This window comes from Portunus trituberculatus, chromosome 10 (assembly GCF_017591435.1).
Source record: "Portunus trituberculatus isolate SZX2019 chromosome 10, ASM1759143v1, whole genome shotgun sequence".
Lineage (NCBI taxonomy): Eukaryota > Metazoa > Arthropoda > Malacostraca > Decapoda > Portunidae > Portunus > Portunus trituberculatus.
Window position 1 is genome coordinate 6466583 of NC_059264.1, and position 19308 is coordinate 6485890.

At 37.7% G+C, this 19308-nt stretch overlaps 1 long non-coding RNA gene across 1 annotated transcript in view; it reads right to left on the reverse strand.

Moving 5' to 3' along the window:
• LOC123502031 overlaps positions 1–9098 on the reverse strand; it is a 37566-nt gene extending 28468 nt beyond the window's left edge. Inside the window, exon 1 of the long non-coding RNA XR_006673778.1 lies at positions 8882–9098. This is a non-coding gene — a long non-coding RNA (uncharacterized LOC123502031). The remainder of the gene's footprint in view (positions 1–8881) is intronic.
• Between the last annotated feature and the right edge of the window lie 10210 nt (positions 9099–19308).

Below are 19308 nucleotides of genomic sequence, written 5' to 3' on the forward strand. Positions count from 1 at the left end.
TGTTATTCTCTTCCTTTTTTTAATTTTGTTCTTCTCTTTTCTGTTTATTTGTTATCTTATTTTCTTTCTTGCCTTCTTTTTATTCACTTTTTTCTTTTTCTTTTCTTTCTTTATTTTTTTCTGTTTATCTTTCTTCCTTCTTCTTCCCAATTCTTTGCTTGACTTTTTTCTTCTCTTTTATCTTTACTGTCTTATTTTCTTCTTTCTCTTTCTGTTTATTCACTTGTTTTCTTCTTTCTCTTTTACTTTCTGTCTTCTCTTCCTGTTTATCATTTTTCTTTCCTTCCAGTTTTCTTTTTTTCTATTTTTTCTCATTTTTCTGGCTTCATTATTTTCAGTTCTTCTCATTTCCTTTCCCTCTTGACCATTTCTTCTCCTCCTGCTCCTCTTCCTCTTCTTCCTCCTCCTCCTCCTCTTCCTTCTCCTCCTTTTCAAGTTCATATTTCTTTCCTTCACTTAAACGCTAACATATTTCTTCTTTATTTTTTTTTCTTTTCTTTTCCTTTTTCTTTTCTTTTCTTATTTGATATTTTTGTTTGTCACTTTTTTTTCCTTTTTTTTCGTTTTTCTGTATAAAGGTTGTATTTATTTACCTTCGTTTGTTTGTGCTTGTTGGGTTTATATTGATATTATCCTGTTTTCATGTCTGTCCGTCTGTCTGTCCGTCTGTTTGTCTGTCTGTCTGTTTGTCTGTCTGTCTGTCTGTCTGTCTGTCTGTCTTTCTTTATGTATGTATGTCTGCCTTTCTATGTGTCTGACTGTCTATGTCTGTCTCTCTCTCTCTCTCTCTCTCTCTCTCTCTCTCTCTCTCTCTCTCTCTCTCTCATACACACACATTCACACACACAAAGAAAAAAAACAGCAACAACAAGAACAACAACAACAACAACAACAACAACAATAATAAAAAAATAATAATAATAATAATAATAATAATAATAATAATAATAATAATAGTAATAATAATAATTCGTCCCTTTATATAATTTCCCAGCGGAGGAAAGAAGGAAATCCCAGAATACTTAATTACTCGTTTGTCAGGGAGGGAAAAAAAGGGAAAAATGTTTTATCATGTCCTTCCTTTTCCTTGAGTTTCCGCTGGCCACTTTTTTCCCTCTTGTCCTTAATTCCGCGGTAATTCTGTTAGCTGTCACTATCTTAATCTATTCATCTCTCTCTCTCTCTCTCTCTCTCTCTCTCTCTCTCTCTCTCTCTCTGTTTCTTGTATCTCATGTCTTTGTTTCTCTTTTTACACGTTGTCTTTGTCTTAGTCTCTCTCTCTCTCTCTCTCTCTCTCTCTCTCTCTCTCTCTCTCTCTCTCTCTCTCTCTCTCTCTCTCTCTCTCTGGGCGAAATGTATCTCCTTTTTCATCAGTCGATGTAAAAAATGGATACACTTAGAAAGAACATGTGTGTGTGTGTGTGTGTGTGTGTGTGTGTGTGTGTGTGTGTGTGTGTGTGTGTGTGTGTGTGTGAAGAGACACGAAAGAAAAAGAGAAATAGCTTTAGAAGAGATAAATGTTAATGTTCAACCTTGCGACAAATTGCTTTCTCTCTCTCTCTCTCTCTCTCTCTCTCTCTCTCTCTCTCTCTCTCTCTCTCTCTCTCTCTCTCTCTCCATCAATTCCATTTTCTCCCTGTTAATTTGGACGAAAAATACAATAAAAAACGAAAAAGAGAAAAGGAAAAGAAAAAAAAATACAGATTTTCACCAAGACACTGGATGAAGAAGAAGACAGAAACAGAAACGACAGGAGGAGGAGGAGGAGGAGGAGGAGGAGGAGGAGGAGGAGGAGGAGGAGGAGTAACATGGGTGCAAGGAGACAAGGAACAAAACGAGAAGGGGAGAGAAAGAAGGGAGGAAGAGGGGAAGGGAATAAAGAAAGAGTAATACGCGAAAGGAAGAGCAAAGGTGAAGTGAGAGAAGTAAGTCATCGGTTAAGTTGAGCGAGAGAGAGAGAGAGAGAGAGAGAGAGAGAGAGAGAGAGAGAGAGAGAGAGAGAGAGAGAGAGAATGAAAAGAAAAAAATAACACCAATAAATTGATATATTCTGGTAAAATGAAAATGATTAATGATTCTTGTATACACACACACACACACACAGAGAGAGAGAGAGAGAGAGAGAGAGAGAGAGAGAGAGAGAGAATGTTTGATAATAGACACACGGACAAAATTAGCAAGTTTGAAAGTGAGAGCGATCACTCTAAGAGACACAGAGACAGTAGTGTGTGTGTGTGTGTGTGTGTGTGTGTGTGTGTGTGTGTGTGTGTGTGTGTGTGTGTGTGTGTGTGTGTGTGTGTGTGTGAGTGTGTGTGTGTATTGGTGTTTCATGAGAGAATAATTGTCTTTTTTTCTATTCCTCTCTCTCTCTCTCTCTCTCTCTCTCTCTCTCTCTCTCTCTCTCTCTCTCTCTCTCTCTCTCTCTCTCTCTCTCTCTCTCTCTCTCTCAAGAACAGTGAAGCATAATCTGTTGTTCACAATATTGCATTATCTACAAATTATAAAACTTCATTAATGTTCACTCTCTCTCTCTCTCTCTCTCTCTCTCTCTCTCTCTCTCTCTCTCTCTCTCTCTCTGGCCACACAAGTACCTGTCAATTAACTTTTCTTCTCACCTTTTATCTTGATGGCGTTGTGTGAAAAATGATGATGGCGTATGATAAAGATACATTAAGAGAACTCTCTCTCTCTCTCTCTCTCTCTCTCTCTCTCTCTCTCTCTCTCTCTCTCTCTCTCTCTCAATACTCGGATTCAACTCCATCAGAATTTATAGTTTTTCATGACAGTAGAGAGAGAGAGAGAGAGAGAGAGAGAGAGAGAGAGAGAGAGAGAGAGAGAGAGAGAGAGAGAGAGAGAGAGAGAGAGATTACGTTTCCAATATAAAAAGAAAGAGATGGACAGAATCACACGAATAACGGAGAGGAATAGAAATATAGCGATAAATATGAGAAGAGGAGGAGGAGGAGGAGGAGGAGGAGGAGGAGGAGGAGGAGGAAAAGAGAAGGAGAACTATATTGAAACGTGATATGAAAGAAATAAAGGAGAAAAAAGGGAAAGAATGACTATAAATGACACGCGTAAACACTAAATGAATGAAAAAAAGGAAAGACGAACAAGAAAAATGAGAAAAAATGAAATAAAGAAAAGAAAGAAAAAAATATAAGAAAAATGAAAATGAATTAATAAAAGAATAAAAAAATAAAAATAAATGGAAAACAAAGAAAATTAGAAAAAAATACCAGAGAGAGAGAGAGAGAGAGAGGGGTGGGGAGGTAAGTGGCTATTAAAATGGGGGGAGCTGTCTTTAATGGGAAGATATTTATGGGACCTTTACTCTCTCTCTCTCTCTCTCTCTCTCTCTCTCTCTCTCTCTCTCTTTGTAATCCGTGCTTAAATCATTTCTCTTTTCTCCTTTTCCTCCTCCTCCTCCTCCTCCTCCTCCTCCTCCTCCTCCTCCTCCTCCTCCTCCTCCTCCTCTTCGTTCTATTTTTCCTTAATTTTTTTCCACCTACTATTACCACAATCACCACCACCACCTTTCCCTCCTCCTCCTTCCTCCTCCTCATGCTCCTTCTCCTCCTCCTCCTCCTCCTCCTCCTCCTCCTCCTTCTCCTCTTCCTCTTCTTCCCTCTTCCCATGATATATTAACACGTATACACTCTCTTTTGTTTCCACTCGTGTTTGTGTGTGTGTGTGTGTGTGTGTGTGTGTGTGTGTGTGTGTGTGTGTGTGTGTGTGTGTGTGTGTGTTTTGCTGAAAGCGTCTTGTCTTTCTCTTTTTTTTCCTTGCCTTATATTTTTTCTTTCTTTCTTTCTTTCTTTCTTTCTTTCTTTCTTTCTTTCTTTCTTTCTTGAGTTACACTTCTTAAGAGGAAAATGTTGAGATGCTTTGCTTGTTTTATTTTCTTTTTTTTATTTTCTTCCCTTCTTTTTCTTTCCTTCTTTTTCTTTCCTTCTTTTCTTTTTCTTTTCTTTTTCTTTTTTTTCAGTTTTAATTATTCATGAAACATTGTACCATTATTTTATTCTTTTTCTTTTTCTTTTCTTCTTCTTTAAAGTTTCCTTGTCGAATTCATGAAAGTAAGTAAAAAAAATACGTGTCAGATTACTCTCTCTCTCTCTCTCTCTCTCTCTCTCTCTCTCTCTCTCTCTCTCTCTCTCTCTCTCTCTCTCTCTTTCATTTATTTCCCTCCTTTTCCTTCCTTCCATTTCTCAATCTGTCTTTTTTTCTCGTTCATCTTTTCTCCTTTCCATCTTTAATCTATTCTCCTCCTCCTCCTCCTCCTCCTCCTCCTCCTCCTCTTCTTTTTCCTCCTCTTTCGTTTCCCTCCACGAACACCACCACCACCACTATCTCCTCTTACCCTCAACCTCTTCTCTCTTACCCTCCTCCTCCTCCTCCTCCTCCTCCTCCTCCTCCTCCTCCTCCTCTTTGCCTTAAGGGAGATCTCACACTGGGTAGGAAGAAAAAAGTGTTTGATGTGTGTGTGTGTGTGTGTGTGTGTGTGTGTGTGTGTGTGTGTGTGTGTGTGTGTGTGTGTGTGTGTGTGTGTACCCAAAGAGGAAGAATACACACAAATTGTTTCTCCTCGCAGGAAAAAAAAGATAAAAAGGAAGAAGAGAAAAGAGAAGAAAACAATGAAAGTAGAAAAATAACTCCAATTTTTCCCTCCATTTACTCTTCAATGTTCCTTGTTTCCCTCATTCTTCATCTTCTCCTTTTCCTTTTCTTTTTTTCCTCTTCCTTTTTCCTTTTCTTTTTCCTTTCTTTTTTCTTCATTTTTGTCATCTATCTGTACCCTTTTAGTGTTAGTCATAGTACTCTCTCTCTCTCTCTCTCTCTCTCTCTCTCTCTCTCTCTCTCTCTCTCTCTCTCTCTCTCTCTCTCTCTCTCTCTCTCTCTCTCTCTCTCTCTCTCTCTCTCTCTCTCTCTCTCTCTCTCTCTCTCTATCTCCTTACACACTCCATATTTCTCTTTTTTCGTCTTTTTCTCCTTTACATTCCTCATCCTTCTTTCCTCTCTCCATTGTACCATCTCCTCTCTCTCTCTCTCTCTCTCTCTCTCTCTCTCTCTCTCTCTCTCTCTCTCTCTCTCTCTCTCAGAATATCCTTTAATGGTCTCACTGACAGTAATTATTTATGACTTTACGTTGTGTTTGGTCGCCACGTGAAAAATGGCATTCTGTGAAGCGATTAGTGGCGCGAAGGGAGGCGAGGGGAGATAAGGGGAGAGGGGAGAGGGAGGGAGAGTAAGTGGGAGGGAGGGGAGAGTGGGAGAGGGTGTTGGTAATGGGTGGGAGAGTGGTAGAAGCTTCGTAGGATATGAAAGACAGAGAGAGAGAGAGAGAGAGAGAGAGAGAGAGAGAGAGAGAGAGAGAGAGAGAGAGAGAGAGAGAGAGAGAGAGAGAGAGAGAGAGAGAGAGAGAGAGAGAGAGAGAGAGAGAGAGAGAGAGGGGGCAAGGTTGTGTAGGCAGGTGATGAGGGAATATTAAGTAGAGGAGGAATACAAAGGAATACAGGAAAGCCAAACAGCAACAGACCTGTGACAGGACAGTACAGGAGGAGGAGGAGGAGGAGGAGGAGGAGGAGGAGGAGGAGGAGGAGGAGGAGGAGGAGGAGGACGACGAGGAGGACGAGGAAGAAGAAGAAGAAGAAGAAGAAGAAGAAAAAAAAAGAAAAGAAGAAGAAGAAGAAGGAGGAGGAGGAGGAGGAGGAGGAGGAAGAGGACGAAAAGAAGAGAGGGAGAAAGAAATGGAATGGAAATGAGGGAGATGGTTTTGCTGATAGGTGTGTGTGTGTGTGTGTGTGTGTGTGTGTGTGTGTGTGTGTGTGTGTGTGTGTGTGTGTGTGTGTGTGTGTGTGTGTGTGTGTGTGTGACAAGTGGAGAGAGAGAGAGAGAGAGAGAGAGAGAGAGAGAGGTGGAGGAGATGAGGTGGAAGAGGGAGATAAACAAAGGAAATTAGGTGGAAAACTGTTAAATAGTGGACAAGTGGATATTCTGATTAATTAACTAACTATATGACGGACTGACTGACTGACTGACTGACTGACTGACTGACTGACTGACTGACTGACTAACTGATTGAATGACTTGCTAAATGAATGACAAACTGACTGCCAGGCTGACTGTATGCATAAATTACTGACTGACTAACTGACTGACTGACTGACTGACTGACTGACTGACTGATTGACTTAATAAATAGACAAATAAACATAAATACGTATTGACTAAGTGACTGACTGACTGACTGACCTACCAACTAATTGACTGACTGACTGACTTTCTATCTAACTACATAATGACTGATTGAATGAATGAAGAAGAAGAAGAAGAAGAAGAAGAAGAAGAAGAAGAAGAAGAAGAAGAAGAAGAAGAAGAAGAAGAAGAAGAAGAAGAAGAAGAAGAAGAAGAAGAAGAAGAAGAAGAAGAAGAAGAAGAAGAAGAAGAAGAAGAGAGAGAGAGAGAGAGAGAGAGAGAGAGAGAGAGAGAGAGAGAGAGAGAGAGAGAGAGAGAGAGAGAACTGAGAACAAGAACATGACGAGAAAAAGGAAGTGAAAAAGGTTACATAGATAAAGAGAAAGATAGAAAAAAAATGAAAGAGAATAAAAAAAAGCGAAAGATTATAAAATAGAGATAAAGAAAGAAAGATAGAGAACACAGATATTACAATAAAAAAAAATATCCTTCTTTGTCAATTTATCAAGGCAAATAATACGGGTTATTGTAAAAGGCACAATCCTTATTATCATTCATGTTTCTGTTCATTATCGTCTATTTTTTTAATGTATTGTCAGAAGAGGATAGAGTCGACCCCCGCATTGTATCTCCCTTCCCATCCTCGCTCACACAATGACTCACCTTCAAAATAACACACAAAGCCTTGACTGAAGTAGAGGTTGTTAGCGCCGAGTGAATAAGATGTAAAAAAATTCGGTTCATAGATAGATAGATAGATAGATAGATAGATAGATATGTAAATAGATAGATAGATAGATAGATAGATAGATAGATAGATAAATGAATAGATATGTAGATAGATAGGTAGATATATAAATAGATAGATAAATAGATAGACAGATAGGTAGATAAATATAGATAGATAAATAGATAGATAGATAGAGATAGATAAATAAATCAATTAATAAATATGTAGATAGATAGATATATAGATAAATACATAGATAGATAAATAGATAGATAGATAGATAGATAGATAGATAGATATGTAAATAGAAAGATAGATAGATAGATAGATAGATAGATAAATTAATAAATATAGATAGATAGAAATATAAATAGATAGATAAATAGATAGACAGATAGATAGATAGATAGATAGATAGATAGATAGATAGATAGATAGATAAATAAATTAATAAATATGTAGATAAATAGATAGATAGATAAATAGATAGATAGATAGATAGATAGATAGATTAACTGATTGATTGATTGATAGACAGATAGATAGACAGACAGACAGATAGACAGACAGACTGGCCAAATACTCGCATTTTAAACATATTTTTTTTCCTCTCAAATTACAACACCTACATATTAAAAGCTTTACAACTATGAATCCTGAAACGGAAAAATAATTACGTATGACTGGAACGATCGGAAGAAATAGTGATCGTTTTAAAGGAACCGACAAGTGTAAGATTAATAACTTCTGTAGCTTCTCTTATATCCTTCAGTCCTTTCTCCAGCATGACACAACCTCAGTCTTCTCTTTCCTTCCTCCTCCTCCTCCTCTCATCGCTCACCTTAAACTCTTCCTTTCCCTCTATTCTCTTCCCCTTTGCCCGCCGCCCACATGACACCCCTTCCCTTCCCTTCCCTTCCTTCCTTTCCCCTCACCTCCACCCCCTCTTTGCTCGCCGCCCCCACACAGCCGCCCCCACTCAGCCGCCCACACGTAGACGCCCACACGCCGGCAACTTTAGGATGAATAGAAAAGCTTCTTTCTATACGGTCTATATATATATATATATATATATATATATATATATATATATATATATATATATATATATATATTTACTTAAAGTGACCTTATATTTATTTTTTTTTTATTCATTAGTGCATTGTGGAGGGGCTGATAGTGTAGGCCTAAGCTTCGGGTGATATATAGGCATACTAAGGCTTGAATTTCGTATTCTAAGGCGCAATATGAATCGTATTTGTTATTTCAAGGTGTATTAAGACTCGTGATTTGTATTTCTATAGAGTAAGCATTGCATTTTTTACATTTTTCGCATTTTTTGAGATAAAAGATTAGCGTTGTGGTAATTTTAGGTGTAATAATTAAGATTCGTATTCTCGTAATTTTGTGTGTAAAAAGACTCATATTATCGGATGTTTTGTATAAGATTAGTAGTTCTCTCGTATTTCTAGCCACATTCATATTCTCGTACATCTAGGGAAGAAGATTAAGAGGAAAGGCGGGATTAGATGATCCAACACAGCTCAACAAGCACTGCCCGCAACCAGCACAGTCCTGCGTCACAACTTTAGTGTTTTAGTAACCTATTTATGCTTTTACTACGTTATAAGACTACGTTAGTAAGTACATTCCCACACCCATCCTGCCATGTACCAGTACCTTACTGAAACATTTCGTGTGTCAAAGTTTAAATGAAGTGACAATTACGTAAAGAAAACAATATCTGCCTAAATATAGTATAATAATAACATCTCCATAGAACCTTTCACTTGCCGCATGTTCCACTATGTTCCACTACTAACATTACGTTCACATATTGATTTTTTTTACTTAGATATTTTTAACATTCCCGGTACGATAACAACAAGTACGGTGGCTGGAATACGAGATCTCACTGATGCATAGCGAACAAAAACAACCTTCTCTTCTTACCTCCTTATAAGCCTCGTGTGTCTGGCAGCGGCGTCATATTACCATGCGCGGGCAGTGTCTGATGATTTCACGAACCAGCCATCACAGACACTCCATCCATGATTTAGCGAGCACCAGCGGCAAACTAGTGAACGGGCAAAGTGTTCGCTTGTTCCTGCGGGTGATGCTTGATAGTCTAGATGAGCCTGAAGACGGAGAGTGAGATGGAGGGATGACATCGAGGTACAACTGTAAAGGATAAGAGAGATAAACGAAGATGCGCGTGACAAAACACCGGGAGGCGACTCGTGAGTGGCGCCAACAGTGTGGTGTTAGAAGATGCAATGGAGGGAAACAACTGGAAGAAACTCAAAAGGAAAACAAAGAAAATGATAGCGATAGAAACAAAAAATAAAGAAAAGAAAAAGTTGAAGGGATGAACGGAGAAGAAAAAGGTGATGGTATGAGAAGAAGTAATGGAAAGAAACGAATGAAGGTCAAGAAAAGAGAGAAAGGAAAAGAAAATGATGGATGGAATAGAAGCACGTGTCACTGAAACCTCAACTAAGAAAAAAAAGGAAAAGGAAAAAATGAAGATGGTGGTAATAGAAGATAGAACGAAGAAACAAAATGAAAGAGACTCAAAGAAAATATAGAAAGAAAATGATAAAAAAAACAGCTCAAACTAGGAAAATAGAGAGAGTTTAAACAATGAAAGGAGAAGAAGAAGGTGATTATAGTAGAAGATGCAATGGAAGGAAACAAATGAAGGATAAAAAAGAGATAGGAAAAGAAGATGATGCAAGGGAGAGAAACACGTATCGCTAAAAACATGAACTAAGAAAACAACGAAAAGGAAAAGATGAGGATGGTGGTAGTAGAAGATAGAATGGAGAGAAAGAACAGGACACTTTAAAGAAAACGTAGAAAAAAAAAACGATGGTTGCAAAAAAACAAAAGAACAGCAAAGTAGGAAAATGAAATGATGAAAGGAAAAGAAGGCTTTGTAGAAGAAGCTTTGGAAACAAATGAAGGATAAAAAAGAAGAAAGGAAAGGAAAGGTAGAAAGAAAATGACGGTAACAAAAAAAAAAAAAAAACTGACTCAAATTAGGAAAACAGCGAGAATTGAAAAGATAAAAGGAAAAGAAGATAATGGTAATAGAAGCTATGAAAAGAAACAAATGAAGGAGAAAAAAGAAAGAAGCAGGAAGGAAAGGAAAGGTAGAAAGAAAATGATGGTAACAAAAAACAAAAGAACAACGAGAAAAACTAAGAAAAAAAGCGAGAGACGAAACAATGAAAGAAGACGAAAGTGGCAATTTTTTGAAGACACACTAGAAAAAAAAATCAAAACCGGAAACAAAATAAAGAAAACGAAAGAAAATTAAACAAGACAACAACTCAAACTGCAAAAAAAAAAAACGAAAAAGAGAAACGATGATGACTATTTAAAACCAAAACGAAACAAAATAGACTAAATGAAAGAGAATTAAACAACAGCTCAAACTGCAAATAAAAAGCGAAAAGAAATACACGACGATGACTATCTAAAATTTTCACTTGTATTTCCATGGTTCCAGTGAAAGTCGAAGAATTGTCCACCGCCAGCAGGAGCAGCGTCCATAGAGCCTGGCCAAGCACTGCAGCCATTGAGAGACGACCTTACGTGAGAGTGAAAGGAGAGCATTTACTGAGCCTTAAATGAATGGAAGGTTGGTAGTTCGTGTTTTATTTAGTCTTATGCTGAGGAAATGTGTGGGTGAGGTATTTGTCTGACTCTCTATCTCTCTCTCTCTCTTTCTCTCTCTCTCTCTCTCTCTCCTAATACGGCCATTCAGTCAACTAGCAATGCAGCAGTAGCAGGCACACACATGTTATCTCGTGCATCTTCTCATAATTTTGTACGAGAACATAGAGGAAGACAGAATAGAGTGAGACCAGGATGTTTTAATTGTGGCGAGTTTAACCACCAACAGGCACAGTGCCGTTTTGATTTCAAACTGAGATGCCAGTCATGTAAACAGCTAGGACACAAAAGTCGACTATGTCAACATTATAATACATACTAGGAAGTAGGCGACGAAGATAATGCCGATAGTTCTAGCACTGCAAGGTTGAAGGATTTCCTGACTATCGAACATATTAACGCACAAAGTATACTAGGAAATATGCCAGAACTAGAATTGTTGATAGAGGAAAGAGATCCCGATGTACTGTGTGTCTGCGAGACGTGGCTCCTTCCTGAAACACCTGATGAATTTGTTAATCTTAAGGGCTATAATATTTACAGATGTGATAAAGGACGTGGTGGGGGAGTCTGCTTATATGTGAAGAATGTTTTTAATGTCACTCCTATTCATAGGAACATTTGTAAACCTGCCGGTGTAGAGGATGTGTGGGTGACGGTGCAATGCCGAAAGTTGCCATCTATCATTGTCGGCTGTCTGTACCGCCACCCAAAGGCAACCATTGAAACATTTGAGTACATCCATGACATTTTTAGATCGATGTGGTTAACTAATAAGAATTTTTATGTGTTAGGGGATTTTAATGATGATTTTTTATCTGTTAACAGTAATCTTAAGAATATTTTGTCTCAGGTAATTGAAAAGCCAACTAGAATAACTTCTCATAGTGCCACCTTACTGGATGTCATAATCACCAACAATTCTGAATCTATACTTAGTTCAGAAGTTGTTCCATGTCCTATTGCTGATCACGATTTGGTAACAGCTATGATAAACTTACGCAAGCCCAAACGGCAACCCGCAGCAACCAAGACCATTCGTCACTTGGCTAGCTACTCCTCAGCCTCTTTTCTTAGTTTGTTAGATAATGAAAGTCATACATTGCAACAAATATTTCAAACAGACAATGTAAATAAACAAGTATCTATCTTCACTGACACCTTTCAGCGATGCTTAAATGCATGTGCTCCATTTGTCACTAAAACCATCAGAAGACCTTATGCTCCTTGGATTAGCGATGATTTAAAATCAGTGATGAATGAACGGAACAGTAAACAAAAGGAGTTAAAACGTGATCGGCTCAACAATACACTACAAATCGAATATAAGAATCTTAAAGCGCAAGTTAAAGGAATGATCAGTACAGCAAGGAGGGAGTATTATAACAAAGAATTCAATGACAAGCGAGGAGATATAGCAGCCACGTGGCGAGTGGTTCATCAAATTTTCCCTGGCAAGTCAAAGGACAATAATTGTGTCCCTTCTGGGAGTAGAGTGGACGAGTTAAACACCTATTTTGCTAATGTAGGCAACAAAACTTTTATAAAGACACAAAAGAGTTTGACTGAAGATAATGTAACTCTCCATAATGCCATTGCTACTTATAATTCACATCGCTTTAGACCACAGCCTATAGACGCTAGCACTGTAATCCTCACTATTAAACACCTACACAAATTCTTATGGGGCTGATGGTATACCACTTCGATTTTTAAAAGATGCTTTACCTGTTATAACTCCATATCTCACTTGTATTATAAACACCTCAATTGTTACAGGCATTTTCCCAACAACATGGAAACACGCCCTTGTAACTCCCATTTATAAAAGTGGAGCATCGGATGACCCTAGCAATTACAGGCCTATCTCTTTATTGTCAATTTTATCTAAAGTTCTTGAGAAAATTATAGCCGAGCAACTAGTTAACTTTCTTGAATCTTGAAAACTACTCAGTAATACACAACATGGTTTTAGACCAGGACTGTCAACAGTAACAGCACTAACCAAAGTCGTAATGGATATTTATGAAAGCATGGATAACAAGAAGATTTCTCTACTAACCCTATGTGACTTGTCGAAAGCTTTTGACAGCATAAGCCACAGCATTTTGTTGAAAAAGCTATATGATATTGGCATTGATTCCTTTTTGTTTAAAGACTATTTAGCACACAGAACTCAGTGTGTTCGTGTTGGAGAAAACATTTCCTCAAAATTAGAAGTGTCTTTTGGAATAAATTCTAAACAAAAAAAAAATTCTCTCTCTCTCTCTCTCTCTCTCTCTCTCTCTCTCTCTCTCTCTCTCTCTCTCTCTCTCTGATATTTATAGAATGTCTTCTCTTATATTATTTATTTCCTCACCAGACCTCACTTTTTCCTTATTTCTACCTACATGATCTCTCTCTCTCTCTCTCTCTCTCTCTCTCTCTCTCTCTCTCTCTCTCTCTCTCTCTCTCTCTCTCTCTCTCTCTCTATAACACGAACACATTTCACAACATACTATTTTCAAAACCCACCACACACTCATCCTACCATTTCCTGTATTTTTTCATCAAAGGCTTATATTTATTGTTTTCTCCTTCCATTTCTACTACACTTACATGAACACTAATAGCCTCCTTCTGTGTCTCTTTCCGTCATCCAGACACGAACATTTAATAGTACCTTTCACATTTCTCTCTCCTATTTCTATATTATTCATCTAAGGCCTTTTCTCTTCCTCTATACTTTACTTACATAATATTATTTTCTCTATGTTTATTTATTATTCAAATACCATCACTTGTTATTCTTTTTATTATATTTTTCGTTTGCATTTTTATATTTTTCATCAAATGCCTCGTGTTTTTTTTTTTCTATTTCTCTCTCTCTCTTTAAGCTCCCAGAGACCATTCCCTCTTTATTCCTTCCTTTCATTGTCTAGACATTTATTGCTATCTATCTTTATATTTCCCGTTCGTAGTTCAGTATTTCCTCTTCAGATGTCTTTTCTTTTTCTCTATCTCTGCTAAACACCCAGAAACTATTCCTTCTCTATTCCCCTTTGCATTGTCTAGACATTTATTGCTATCTATCTTTATATTTCCCGTTCGTAGTTCAATATTTCCTCTTCAAATGTCTTTTTTCTCTGTATCTCTACTAAACAACCATATCATGTTCTTTCTCTATCCTCCTTTTATATTATTCAGATTCCAGACCTTTCCTTGCATTTCTCATTCATATTCTACTATTTCTTCATCAAACGTCTCTTTTTTTCTCTCTATCTCCATTCAAACACCCGTAAGATATTCCTTTTTTTCTATCCCCTTTATTTATATATCCCATTTGTGTTCCTATATTCCTTCATCAAACGTCTCTTTTTCCTCTATCTCCATCTCTATTTAAAGTCCCAAAACTATTCCTTCACTACCTTTTCTTACATTTCTCATTCGTATTCTTATATGTCTTCATCGTCTCTTTTTTCTCTCTCTTTATCTCTTATTTGAACAATTATAAGCTATTCGTTCTTTATCCTTGTTTCCGTTAACTATATATTAATTACTACCTTTCATTGTATATTTCTTATTCGTATTCCTGTATTTCATCAAACGCCCTTGTTCTCTCTCTTTATCTCTATTTAAACTTTCAAAAAACTCTTCCTTGCATTATCCAGGCACTTGTTACTACCATTCCTTACATTTCTCATTCGTATTCTTATATTTCTCCGTCATTTTTTCTCTCTGTCTGTATTTAAACCCTAAAACTATCCCTTCTTTATCCCTGTTTGCATTAACTATATATTCATTATTACCTTTCCTTATATATTTGTCATTCGTATTCCTATATTTCTTCATCAAACACCTTTTTTTTATTTTCTTTCTTTCTCCATCTCTATGTAAACTTCCAAAGATTATTCCTTGCATTACCCAAACAAATATTACTACTTTTCCTTACTTTCATCATTCGCATTTCTACATTTCTTCACCAAACATCTCTCTTTATTCTCTCTACTTAAACTTAAACTAGAAACTATCCCCTCTCTCACTCACTCCTACATTATCCACCCACTACCACTATACAACCACCACCACTACCTTTGCCTCCCTCCGTGCCTTCCCGTCGTGTCCTCGCCTCCCCAGTGATTTAAATACACGACACTTGAGCACAGCGGCGTGAAGAGAGATAGACGCGTGCCAACTCTTTTACAGCATCGCCTCTTTGAATCAGCGCCTGGCCTGGTGTTGCTGAGAGAAGCGCGGTGACTGTTACAGCAATGCGTCTTTTGAAGGTAACTGTGCATGCGTCTAGTGTTTATTTCTAAGTGGTAGGAATTTAAATGTCAAGGTTCGTTTATATTTTAGCTTTCTATTTGATTTTTCTCATGTTTTCTGATTTTTATAGTCTTTTTCTTTGCTTTTTTGTGCTTTTATGTCTGTTTCTGTCTGTCTCTGTCTGTCTCTCTCTCTCTCTCTCTCTCTCTCTCTCTCTCTCTCTCTCTCTCTCTCTCTCTCTCTCTCTCTCTCTCTCTTGGAAGATAACTGTACGTAACTATGGTTTTGTTCCTACTTCATTCATAACAGTTAACTTTGAACACGTTTTTCTTACTGTATATTTTTGTCTTTCACAGTCTTCCCTCCCTCCCTCCCTCACTCACTCACTCACTCACTCACTCACTCACTCACTCACTCACTCACTCACTTCACTCTCTCATTCCTGCTCCTGCCAACAACCAGCATTGTTTTAAAAGGACAAGTAACAAAACAGCTCAGAAAACTACACTTCTACACTTCTCTCTCTCTCTCTCTCTCTCTCTCTCTCTCTCTCTCTACTCTTATTTCTCCTATTCATCTACCTATTTTTATCCTTTTCTTCGCCTTTCAATCATCTCGCTGTCATTAAAACCTCACAGATTGATCTTGATTCTTACTACTGAAAAAAAAAATGAAGACAAAAATTAGGAAAAAAAGGAAAAGGAAAGAAGAGGGGAAATGAAGACAAGAATTAGGAAAAGGGGGAAAAGGGAAAAAAAGGGGAAGTGAAACCAAAAAGTAGGAAAAAGAGGAAAAGGGAAAAAAGAGGGGAAATGAAGACAAAAAGTAAGAAAAAGGGGAAAAGGGAAGAAGAGAGAAAGTGAAGACAAAAAGAAGAAAATAAGAGGAAAAAAGGGAATAATAGGAAGGAAATGAAGATAAGTAATTAGAAAAAAAAGGAGTAAAATTCAAACAAGGGAAGTGAAGACAAAAAAGTAGGAAAAAAAGGGGAAAAGGGAAAAAACACGGGAAATGAAGAGAAATGAAAAAAGAGGGGAAAAGAGAATAAAAGGAAGGAAATGAAGATAAAATAAAAAAAAAGGGGAAGTGAAAACAAAAAGAAGGAAAAAGAAGGAAAAAGGTAAAAAAAAAAGAGGGAAAAGGAAAAAAGAGGGGAAGGGGGAAAAATAGATGCCGTTACACAATACCTGAACTTCATTAGAACATAAGTACGTGGGAGAAAAAGTAGGAGGAGGAGGAGGAGGAGGAGGAGGAGGAGGAGGAGGAGGAGGAGGAGGAGGAGGAGGAGGAGGAGGAGGAGGAGGAGGATATTTGGAACTATATGATACGGAGAGGAATTTCCTTTCCTTCAACTCTATTCTTACGTAATGTTGTTATGGAGGAGGAGGAGGAGGAGGAGGAGGAGGAGGAGGAGGAGGAGGAGGAGGAGGAGGAGGAGGAGGAGGAGGAGGAGGAGGAGGAGGAGAAGAAGAAGAAGAAGAAGAAGAAGAAGAAGAAGAAGAAGAAGAAGAAGAAGAAGAAGAAGAAGAAGAAGAAGAAGAAGAAGAAGAAGAAGAAGAAGAAGAAGAAGAAGAAGAAGAAGAAGAAGGAGAAAGAAGAAGATGATGATAATGATAATGATGATGATAATGATGATGAGAGGAGGAGGAAGAAGAAGAAGAAGAAGAAGAAGAAGAAAATGATGATGATGATGATGATGATGATGATGATGATGATGATGAGAAACAAGAAAACGAAGAATAAAAAGAAGAAGAAGAAAAAGAAAAGAACAAGAACAAGAATAAGATCAAGAACAAGAACAAGAACAAGATGATGATGATGATGATGATGAAGGGGAAAAGAAAAGAAGAAGAAGAAGAAGAAGAAGAAGAACAAGAAGAAATAGAATAACAACAACAACAACAACAACAACAACAACAACAACAACAACAAGCAAACAAACAAGCAAAAAAAAAAAGAAGAAACAGCGTGGAATAGCTTGAAGAAGAAGAAGAGGAGAAGAAAGAAGAGGAAGACAAGAAAAATGAAAATGAGGAAATAAAGAAGAGAAAAGAAAGAAGACAAGAGCAAAAGAGGAAAAAAAAACAAGAAGATGAAAAGAAGAACACAGAATTAAAAGACGAGAAAGAAAACGGAAAGGAGGAGGAGGAGGAGGAGATAGAAGAGGAGGAGGAAGAGAGAAGGAAATGAAAGAGGAAGAAGACAAGAGCGAAAAAACGAAAAAAAGGAGAGGAAAACAAGAACACAAAATTAAAAGACGAGAAAGAAAACGGAAAGGAGGAGGAAGAGGAGGAGGAGGAGATAGAAGAGGAGGAGGAAGAGAGAAGGAAATGGAAGAGGAAGAGGAAGTTGAGGACAGGTAAGAAGAAAACTAATTAAGGTAATGTAGGTTCACAAGTCTTCCCATATACCTGTCCACCTCCTTGATGACTTCCTAGGTAAGTGGAGCCCAACACTCACCTGCCCTCTCTCTCTCTCTCTCTCTCTCTCTCTCTCTCTCTCTCTCTCTCTCTCAGTTCATCAATCTTTCTCCTTTGCATCATCTTCACAGTTTTCTAGTAAGTTAATTAATTTCCCTGTGTGTGTGTGTGTGTGTGTGTGTGTGTGTGTGTGTGTGTGTGTGTGTGTGTGTGTGTGTGTGTGTGTGTGTGTGTGCCATTATGAGAGGCCTACTGAATGGGTAACCAAATTAACACTTGACCTACAGGTGTGAAGAGGAGGAGGAGGAGGAGGAGGAAGAGGAGGAGGAGAAAACTAAGATGAAATGCTAATATATAATAGCCCTCTCTCTCTCTCTCTCTCTCTCTCTCTCTCTCTCTCTCTCTCTCTCTCTCTCTCGTCATTCGCTTTTCCAAAATTCACGTTATAGTAGTAGTAGTAGTAGTAGTAGTAGTAGTAGTAGTAGTAGTAGTAGTAGTAGTAGTAATTGTAGTAGTAGCAGTAGTAGCAGCAGTAGTAGTAGTAGTAGTAAGAGTAGTGTGTGTGTGTGTGTGTGTGTGTGTGTGTGTGTGTGTGTGTGTGTGTGTGTGTGTGTGTGTGTATATATATATATATATATATATATATATATATATATATATATATATATATATATATATATATAGATAGATAGATAGATAGATAGATAGATAGATAGATAGATAGATAGATAGATAGATAGATATATATATATATATATATATATATATATATATATATATATATATATATATATATATATATATATATATATATATATATATATATATATATATATATATATATATATATATCAAAACAACAACAACAACAATAATAATAATAACAACAACAACAATAACAAAGATAGTAATACTAATACTAACAACTGAGCAGACACAGGAATCACGTAGGGAATAGTTCTCCCTAAACACTACCTTCCTCACCCATCACTGCCGCACACCACCCGAGGCTCTCCTGGGTCTGTGCTGCCTCCCCCGCACCAACACCCGCACCAGTACTAACCCTTCAGATAACACGCACATCACATCACATCAAAACAAGGGAAGCTGTAGGAAGTCACCATGCCTACATGTGGCAGTCCTTGTGTGATACATGCCTGTCTGTTTCCTCCTATCATTTCTATCCATACGTCTAACATTTTACAGCAGAATGATTCACCACTAACAACCTCATTACTGAGATTATTATATTCAATTAAAAGTATATTTGGGAACTATTTCTTATTATCTCCTTATGAAATCTGTCTTTTTCAACATTAAAGACATTATTTCTTTCTCTATTACAGTTGCATCAAAGACAATCCACGAATACCACGAGACAAGTTGAGAAATCCAGTGACGTCACGCTTCACCTAATTAACCTGAAAACAACTTCACTTCACACCTGTACTGGAATAATCACTACTTTTGTGGGTAGCAGGACACTTTAACTACCTGGTGAGTGCAGCAGCTTACCACAAACAGCTGGAAGGGTGAAGATACAAAGGTGTGTTTTAACGCGCTGGACCACTGGACAAGTTACCACTACTACCTCGGGTATTGCGTGACTTGTGTGTAATGTCAGCTTCGCGTCTCGCCTCGGGACGGGAAGACGCATTGCGGAGGGAAAACGGGGCCTTGATATGTGCTTCCCTCCTCCCTCACTCCTCTTATCGCTTTCACGTCTCGCCTGATTGACTCTTATCTGTCCAAAGCTATTCCTGTCCCCTGTTTGATCAGTATGCGAGAGTAATTAGAGCTTTTTATTTGGTGTTTAGTTCGGTGCCACGTGTGCCATTCACCGCGGAAGAATACCACAGGCAGGAGAACCTCACGCTGATTGGTTTTCGATGACGTGATGTGTCGATGTGTAAGGTGTACGATACTTTGTGATTGTTGAGCGCTAATTGGGAAAATGAAGCACTGACGTCGAGTATTAAATGAATAGACTCTGTGGGGGAAACAAACATATGAATGCACAGCTACAAAAAT